Consider the following 8,324-nt stretch of genomic DNA (forward strand, 5'->3'; position numbering starts at 1 on the left):
TATTTACAGTTAGGTTTGAGATTTTATTAGGGTGAAATGTAGTGGGACCTTTGTTCTTTGTTAGTAGTAGAAATAGGTTTTGTTTTGATGTGCTGCAATGGGACGAGCGTGCCCTTTGTGCGGGTGCTGACCAAGGCACAGGATTTATGTGGTTCTGATGTATCAGGTGCATTTATATGGTTTAATATACAGATAAAAATAGAATTAAATATAAATTTTAAAAGAAATATAAAATTAAAGCCGTAAACATAAGATCAGTGAACAAATAAATAAATATATAAAACTATAATATGTACAGTATATTGTTTAACATATAATATATAAAAATTATAGTCTATTATATAAATACAAAGATATGTAAATATAGATTGTAAATACAAAAATATTTAAACATAGTCAAAATACATTGGGTATTTTTTTGATTTTTATTAGGTTATAGGCTAGGGTTTTTATATATAATATAAATATAAATAATATAAACATAGAAATGAAAATATACAAATATGTAATATATGTAGTGATACCTATAAATATTTAATATAAATGAAGTGCTAGAAATATCTAATATAAAAATAATATATCTATTATTATATTAAAAGGTATTCTCTCTAATATCTACAATATCAATAAATATAATAAATAAAATTATAAATGTAAATGTGAATAGAATTTTGAAAAGTAAAATTATTTTTTAAATTTTAAATATGGTTTAAATAAAGGGGTGTCTTTGGTCTTTATTTGATTAGAGGCATGGCTTTTATTTTAAATAATATATGTATTATAGAAATGTAAATCTAAATATAGAAGTGTATAATAAATATATAAAGATATATTACTAAACTCTGAATATAAATTTAAATATAAATATATGTAAGTAAAATGAAGATATGTAATATAGAATATAAATAACATTATAGGGCCAGATAAATTATAAATATAAATGTGAATATAAATGTGAAAAATAGAATTTAAAAAAAAATTGAATACAGTTGAAATTAATGTGGTTTTTTTTGGCTTTTATTTCGGTAGAAGCAGGAGATTTATTTTAAATACTATAAGTGTTACAGAAGTAAAAATCCTAACACAGAAATATATAATCAATATGTAAAAATGTGTATAAAAATACATAAATAAATCTAAGAAATAGGAAAATATGTAATATAGAATATACATTTATTTATAAATAAAAATGTATAGCTAAACATTATCCATTAATATACATTATAAATAGAAATGTGAATATAAATATAAAAAATATTTTCAAAATATTTAAATATTTTTAAAAATAAATTGTTGGGTGGGGGGGGGGTGGGTTTGATCCTGTTGGTTTTTTTTTTCTTCTTCCGGCTTGTTTTTTGGCATTTATTTCAGAGGAGTTTTTGGCGGGGGCCGCCCCTGTTCTCTTTCGCCGCCTTCCTTGCCCGCAGCCCCAAGGCTCGCGGCTGCCCCCGGCTGGGGTGGGCGGCGGTGCTGCCGCCTCGTGGGCAGAGCGCGGTACTGCAGCCCCGCACCAACAGGCAGCCCCACGGCCGCCACGTTGGGAGTAGCACGCCGCGGATGTCGCGGAGTCGCTTGACTTTCCCAAGGTGGTGGCAAAAAGGGCGGGAAAGTTGAAGAGACGCCCTCCCCTCCCCCCCCACCCCGGTCCGTCTAACCGGATTGCCTGCACGGCACCCCGACGCCGGCGCGGCCCCGGCGAGGTTTTCTGTGGCATTTCGAGTGCCGCGGACACGGTCTGTGGGCTCATCGGCGCCGCGGGCGGGCGTATTTCGGCGGGTTTCTAACGGGCATCTGTGTAAACGCCTCTCCCAGCCGGTGTCCTCTCGCTCGCTTTCCCGCCCTCGGGGAGCCGAGCCGCAGCGAATTCTTCCGAATCTAGACGACTGTAGCCGAAAAGAGCCGGGTTTAGCCGATGAGCCGAAAATAGCCGAGGTTAGCCGGAAATTGCCGAGTTTAGGCAAAAAGCCGATGATTGCCGGGAATAGCCGAAAATAGCCGAGTTTAGGCGAAAAGCCGATGATAGCCGAGTGTAGCCGAAAATAGCCGAGTTTAGCCGAGTAGCCGAAATTAGCCGAGTGTGTACGAAAGTAGCCGAGTTTAGCCGAGGAGCCGAAACAAGGCGAAAATAGCCGAGTTTAGCCGAAGAGCCGATGGTAGCCGAGTGTAGCCGATGAGAGCCGAGTGTATCCGACACTAGCCGCGTTTAGACGAAGAGTCGAATATGACCGAGTTTAGCCGAAGCGTGCCGAGTTTAGATGAAGAGCCGAACCAAGCCGAATTTAGCTGAGTTTAATTGAACAGAACCGAACGACGCCCCCTTCGGTCGAATCGAACGAGCTCAGCCGAACATTACGACCGTACAAGATGGCGGCGCCCTAGCCGTCACCCGGCGCCGTACATGACAGCGGCGCCCGGGACGTCACGTGGTTTCACGCAAGTCGGCGGCGCTTTGGCCGCCACGGCGTGCCGTACAAGATGGCGGCCGCCGCCCACGTTCCGTGGTTCCGTACAAGATGGCGGCGCTATGTTTACGGGGTCCCGTACAACATGGCGGCGCCTTGCCCGTTAAGGGGTGCCGTACAAGATGGCGACGGCTGCCCGCGTCACGTGATGCCGGACGAAGATGGCGGCTTTCGGGGCCGGGGTTTTTTTCGGTTTGTGGCGCTTTTTCCGTGCCTTCCGCGGGTCCCCGGTGGCGGTGGTGGCATTCCGGTTCGTCTGCAGAGGGCAGCGTGGCGGGAAATTGTTTCTAGGCTGCGGTGTCGGTGCGGGCATTTTGATCAGGCAGCTGGGAGTTCGGCTACGCTTCGGTGTCCTTCCTAAGGCGCTGGGGGCGCGGCCGGGGCGGTGCGCCGTGTCGACGCGGTGACGTCATTGGGCGGTGCTTTTTCAGCAGCGTGCCGGGGCAGACGGCAGGCAGCGCTGTGCGGGCTCGCCGGAGATGGGTCCGGGGCGGGACGCAGTTGCGGCGGCGAGGTTTTTGTGAGGGGTGGGCTTGATGGTGACTGATAGCTGTGATGATGGATTGCCGGTTTATGCAATTACATAATCATGACGCAGTTACCTCTTAGTTGTGTCATTATTTGACTGGTAATGTAGATGGGAGTACTGGTGCTGTGGTTAATGGATATTGCTATTCGTTACTGACAGCTGGAGCAGTAATTGGGGCCTTATAAAGTATATATTAAAAGGAATAAATGTTACATGTCTGGTGCAGCAGTAGAAAATTTCAGGCTCCCAGGCAGTAAATTGTATTCTTTAAATCATTATAGTTTGGGGTTTTTTTTACTTCCAGGTATCCTGAAAGTTTCTACTGCTGCTTTTTTTATTCTAAAGCTAAAAAGAAAAATAAAGTTAGAACTACAGGGAAAGAAAGAAAGGAAGAAAGAAAAGAAGGAAAGAAAGAAAGGAAGGAAAGAAAGAAAGGAAGAAAGAAAGGAAGGAGGAAAGGAAAGAAGGAAAGGAAGAATTGAAGAAAGAAAGGAGGGAAGGAGGAAGGGAGGAGGAAAGAAAGAAAGAAAGAGAAAGAAAGAAAGAAAGAAAGTTAGTGGGTAGTATATTTACTATGTATTTCCTCAGAGCAAAGGCCTTCTACAGTTGCTGGGCTGTTCTCCCAGCTTGGAACACCGCACACTCGCTACAGCTTCCACGGATTGTCAACGTAACCAGGGTGGGCATCACGGAGGGAGCGTGGTCACACTGGGAGGTTTTATGACACTACAACACTCCCTCTAAGTTATTTTAAATATTGATTTAAGATTTTTGGGTTTTAGAAATATTTCTTTTGGAGGAAGTTCATGTTTAGAATGTATGAGTTTTCAGGTTGTAATGGAATTTTGAAATTTTACTTTTAGTGAGGTTTTAAGATACCACTGCAGTAAAATTTTGTGATGTTTTATGTTAGAAATAGGTGGATTTTCATATGTTGTGATGACATTAGCATGTAACGATGTTCAGAAAGGTTTTATAATTTTGTGGGGTTTATGTGTTAGGTTAATGGTATTGTATAGTTAAGAAGACATGGTTTTTTGCCTCTTATTTGGTCAGAGGCAAGGTTTTTTAGTTTTAGGGTTTTTTTGGCATAGATTTTACAGGTTTTATTAAGGTGATTAGATATGGGGTCTTTGTTATTACATTAGGTAGTGGGGAAGTCGGTAAGGGAGGTGGGTTTTTTTGGTGTTTTTTTTAGTTTTGTTTTTGAAAAATGTATGTATTTATCTGCTTGGGGTAGTGGTGTTTCTGTTGCAACTCTAAGTACCCATTTTTGTTTGTGTGTTTTAGATGGTCCATGCATGTTATGCTGAAACTAAAAAACAGGCCAACAGACCTGGTTCGTCACTCTGGTGGGAACTCTGGAAGTAGCACAGGGCTCTGTGACGGAGCCTTGACCTTTTCCATTTCAGGGTGTCGCCTGGAGAGCCTTCAGGAAGGGCCGAGGAGTTGCTGTAAGTTGGGCAAGTAATGAGGGGGAGCCAGGGTCCCCTCAAGTTTCAGCAATGCCGAATCACCTCGTCTCCTCTCGAGCCAGGCAGAGCCCGCGATGACGGAGGCGGCCTCCGAGCGTGGCCGTAGCGTGCGGCCCGAGGAGCCGGGCGTTCTTAGCAGAAGGGTGAGTGGCAGGCTCGGTGGGCTTTGGCCGCTGTGCAGCTAAGAGGGTGCAGTGATATTTGGTGTTGCTGATTGTAGCTGACCAAGAGACCAGAGCCCGATGACTGCGGAAAATTCCCAGCGGGTGAGGCGGCCTTCCTTGGCAGCGGAGGCGGATTGTCATCCCCGGACGTCCAAGAGATAAGTGGAGGGTTACGAGCCCCCTGAGAGGGGGACGAAAGCGAGGTGCTGGGAGGGCCTTTGGAGTGGCAGCTTTGGAGGCGGGGTTGTGCAGGAGGTGGCCACTTAGGCCACGTAAAGGAAGAGTCATCCGGTGCTGAGGTGCTCAGGGCAGAGCAGTCCCGGTGCGTGTCACTTGTGTCACTTGTCTATCGTGCCTTGCGTGTCTTTTGTGCGTCTCACGTCCTTTGCCTTAGTCCTTTGAGGGGCTTATGTGAAACGCAGGTGTCCATTTTTGTAACTCAGATCTGTGTTCCTCGGCCCAGTGCGTATTCCTTCAAAGCCTTGACTCAGGAGGCTGGCCAGGCATGGGCATAGCATCTCTCTTTAGAATCATCCAGTCAGATTACTTGTAAGGTCTTGTTCTGAGCCATTCTCGACAGCTGCGCATGGCAACCATCCATTCTAGCTGATTAGGACTTGTAAAAATGGCAAGATAGGTAGAGGATTGTGACGGTAGGATTCTCTGGCGCCCATCTTTGCACCGCTTGCGATAAGTTCTTTGGTCAGCATCTTCTTCCTCCAGGATTCTCTGAGCCTCACGGGCTCGCCATCACTCTCACCCAGGTCATCTCGTCCCACCTTCTCCCGGTCATTGCTGGCATTCTTCTCGCCGAGAGCTTTCTCTCCCCGTTGTGTCCTCTCGTTTGTCTTGTTCTCTGTCACGGGTGTCTGGGTATTTGGCCCGAAGCTGCTCTGCCCTGCTGCACAGCCTGGTGTAGGTGTAATAGGACAAGTCTGGGGGCATGGGGATTGGTAATGCAGGGTGTAGCTGGACTCTAGATGGGATTTGTAGCTTGACACAAGATGTCTGGAACTCTTAAGTTATTCTGCAGCGCTCTGACTTTTGTCCTCCCATTCTTTCAGGTGCCGCCAGACAAAATCCTCGGCAGAGAGCAGCGTGCCGGGTGAGCGGATCCCCGGGCAGGTGAGGCAGCATTCGTCTTGGGTCTGCAGCCACCTCCTGTAATTTCATGTGGTGTATGATGCCTCCTAGATAAAATCTGCCTCCAGTACCAGCTCGGGCTGCTTTGACAGTGCCAAGTGCTTCCTGCAAACTGCCATCAGGAACCCGGGTTAGTGAGTTTGGTTTACCAGGGTAATGGACCCGCCTTGGTGTTCAGGGGCCTGTGGCCCTGAGTGGGCGGCCACCTCCAGAAAGTCTGCATGGCACAGGATGCCTCCAGACCCAACCCACCTCCACGTAGAACTTACAGTGCTTTGACAGTCCCAATTGCCTCCTGCAAAATGACATCAGGAGCCTGGGATGGTGAGTTTGGTTTCCCAGGGAAAAGGGCCCACCTTTCAGTTCAGGGGCCCGTGGCCCTGAGCGGGCACCCACCTCCTGAAATTCCACACTGCTCAGAATTCCTCCTAGACCGAGCCTGCCACCACTGGGAATTTCTGCTGCTGTGACAGTCCCAAGCACCTTCTGCAAACTGACGTCAAGGAACCTGGGCTGCTGAGTTTCTTCTTCCCTGAGAAAAGGACCTGCCTTGGTGTTCAGGGGCCTGTGAGCCTGAGTGGGCGGCCACCTCTTGAAATTCCACATGCCACAGGATGCCTCCCAGATCCAACTTGTCACCACCGGGAACTTGGGCTGCTTTGACAGTCCTAAGCACTTCCTGCAAACTGAGTTCAGGTACCTCGGTTCGTGAGTTTCATTTCCCAGGGAAAAGGACCCACCTTTCAGTTCAAGGGCCTGTGGTCCCGAGCGGGTGGCCCCATACCGAAATTCCACACGGTGTGGGACGCCTCCGAGACCCAACCTGCCAGCTCCGGGAACTCACGCTGTTTTGACAGTCCCTAGTGCCTCACCTCCCGCAAACTGCCAGCAGGAGCCTGGGCTGGTGAGTTTCTGTCCTGGTTCAGGGCAAATTTGGGAGAGAACCCCCAAAGGGCCCCCCTAGGAAATCGGATTCTACCACCCCTCCCCCAACCGGTCCAGGAGAAAATACTTCCTTGGAGAAAAGTGGAAAAAAACTATTTATTAAACAAGAAAACTTAATATTAAACAATAAAACCCCTTGCTGCTCCAAAGGAGATGACACACCCAGAAAGTCCCCTCCCCAGATTCCAGTTCAGCTCACTCAGTCCCTCATCAGTCCCTCCGGCGCTGGAAATGCCGTGGCCCAGGCCCGGCCCGGCCCACCGAGGCGAGCTGCTGGTGCTCTTATGGTTGTTCAGTCCAGAGCAGGTGTGAACAGGTCCAGAGAAAGGGGAAAAAAGGGAAAAAAAGCGCAGTCCAGGGAACTTCTTTGCCTCAGCTAGCTAAACTAACTAAAAAGCAAGGAAAAAAAGAGCCCTGTCCCGCCGTCTGTTCATCCGCAGAAAACACACAGTCCAGAAGCAGGAATGTGTAGGAGTGAGTTCAGTGTCTGAAAACAAACTGCGCGCCTCCTCTCCCCTCCTCAATCCTTGGAGCAAGTCTTAAAGGTGCAAAACTTACTATTCAGCATAAACGGAATGAGACGATTGGGGATAAAAGCATCATATAGTCAACCTAGGACATTCCACCCCTTATCCCCATATCGTCAGCTTACTACTAAAACTAATATATATATTCTAACTCTATAAACACATACATCAGACATTCAATATACAGCTATACACAGACAATGGTAGTAACATTTAGCAAACAGTGATATTTACACGTAGGTCTCACCCAACAATGAGATCTCCCTGAGGTACACATCGTGTTCTTCCATCTCTTTGCATTATCCACCATGTGGAACCTGGTCCCTGAGCAAAGACAACCCCACGAATGGGTTTGTCTGTACTTGAGGCAGAATTGATCCAAACTGTCTTCCCTAATAAACCTCTGACATGTACCACTGGGACTTTGTCTCCATCTACTCTATGCAAAGGCTCAGATTGGGCAGGGCCTACTCGGTTAGTAGAGCCTCGGGTGTTAACTAGCCAGGTGGCTTTTGCCAGATGCTGCTCCCAGTTTTTGAAAGATCCCCCACCCAATGCTTTCAAAGTTGTTTTCAACAGTCCATTGTACCTCTCCACTTTCCCTGCAGCTGGTGCATGGTAGGGAATATGGTACACCCACTCAATGCCACGTTCCCTAGCCCAGGTGTTGATAAGGCTGTTCTTGAAATGAGTCCCATTGTCTGACTTGATCCGCTCAGGGGTTCCATGTCTCCACAGGACTTGCTTTTCAAGACCCAGGATGGTGTTCCGGGCAGTAGCATGAGACACAGGATAGGTTTCCAGCCATCCCGTGGTGGCTTCTACCATGGTCAGCACGTAGCGCTTGCCTTGGCGTGTTTGGGGCAGTGTGATGTAGTCGATCTGCCAGGCCTCCCCATACCTGTACTTGGACCACCGCCCACCATACCACAGGGGCTTTACTCACTTGGCTTGCTTGATGGCAGCACACGTCTCACAGTCATGAATAACTTGAGAAATACTGTCCATGGTTAGATCCACCCCTCGGTCTTGTGCCCACTTATAGGTGGCATCTCTACCCTGATGACCTGAGGCGTCGT

At 47.2% G+C, this 8,324-nt stretch overlaps 1 long non-coding RNA gene across 2 annotated transcripts; it reads left to right on the forward strand.

The window, feature by feature from the left end:
* Positions 1-2,874: 2,874 nt before the first annotated feature.
* Positions 2,875-7,667, forward strand: LOC132326870 (uncharacterized). 2 transcript variants are annotated; one of them, XR_009486348.1, is made up of 5 exons: positions 2,877-3,670; positions 4,282-4,445; positions 4,529-4,609; positions 4,687-6,097; positions 6,194-7,667. It is a non-coding gene; the product is annotated as an uncharacterized LOC132326870 (long non-coding RNA). The 2 variants fall into 2 exon arrangements; XR_009486349.1 differs by having other exon boundaries at positions 2,875-3,670; positions 4,687-7,667.
* Positions 7,668-8,324: the final 657 nt, after the last annotated feature.

Source organism: Haemorhous mexicanus, chromosome 4 (genome assembly GCF_027477595.1).
Source record: "Haemorhous mexicanus isolate bHaeMex1 chromosome 4, bHaeMex1.pri, whole genome shotgun sequence".
NCBI classification, from domain to species: Eukaryota; Metazoa; Chordata; class Aves; order Passeriformes; family Fringillidae; genus Haemorhous; species Haemorhous mexicanus.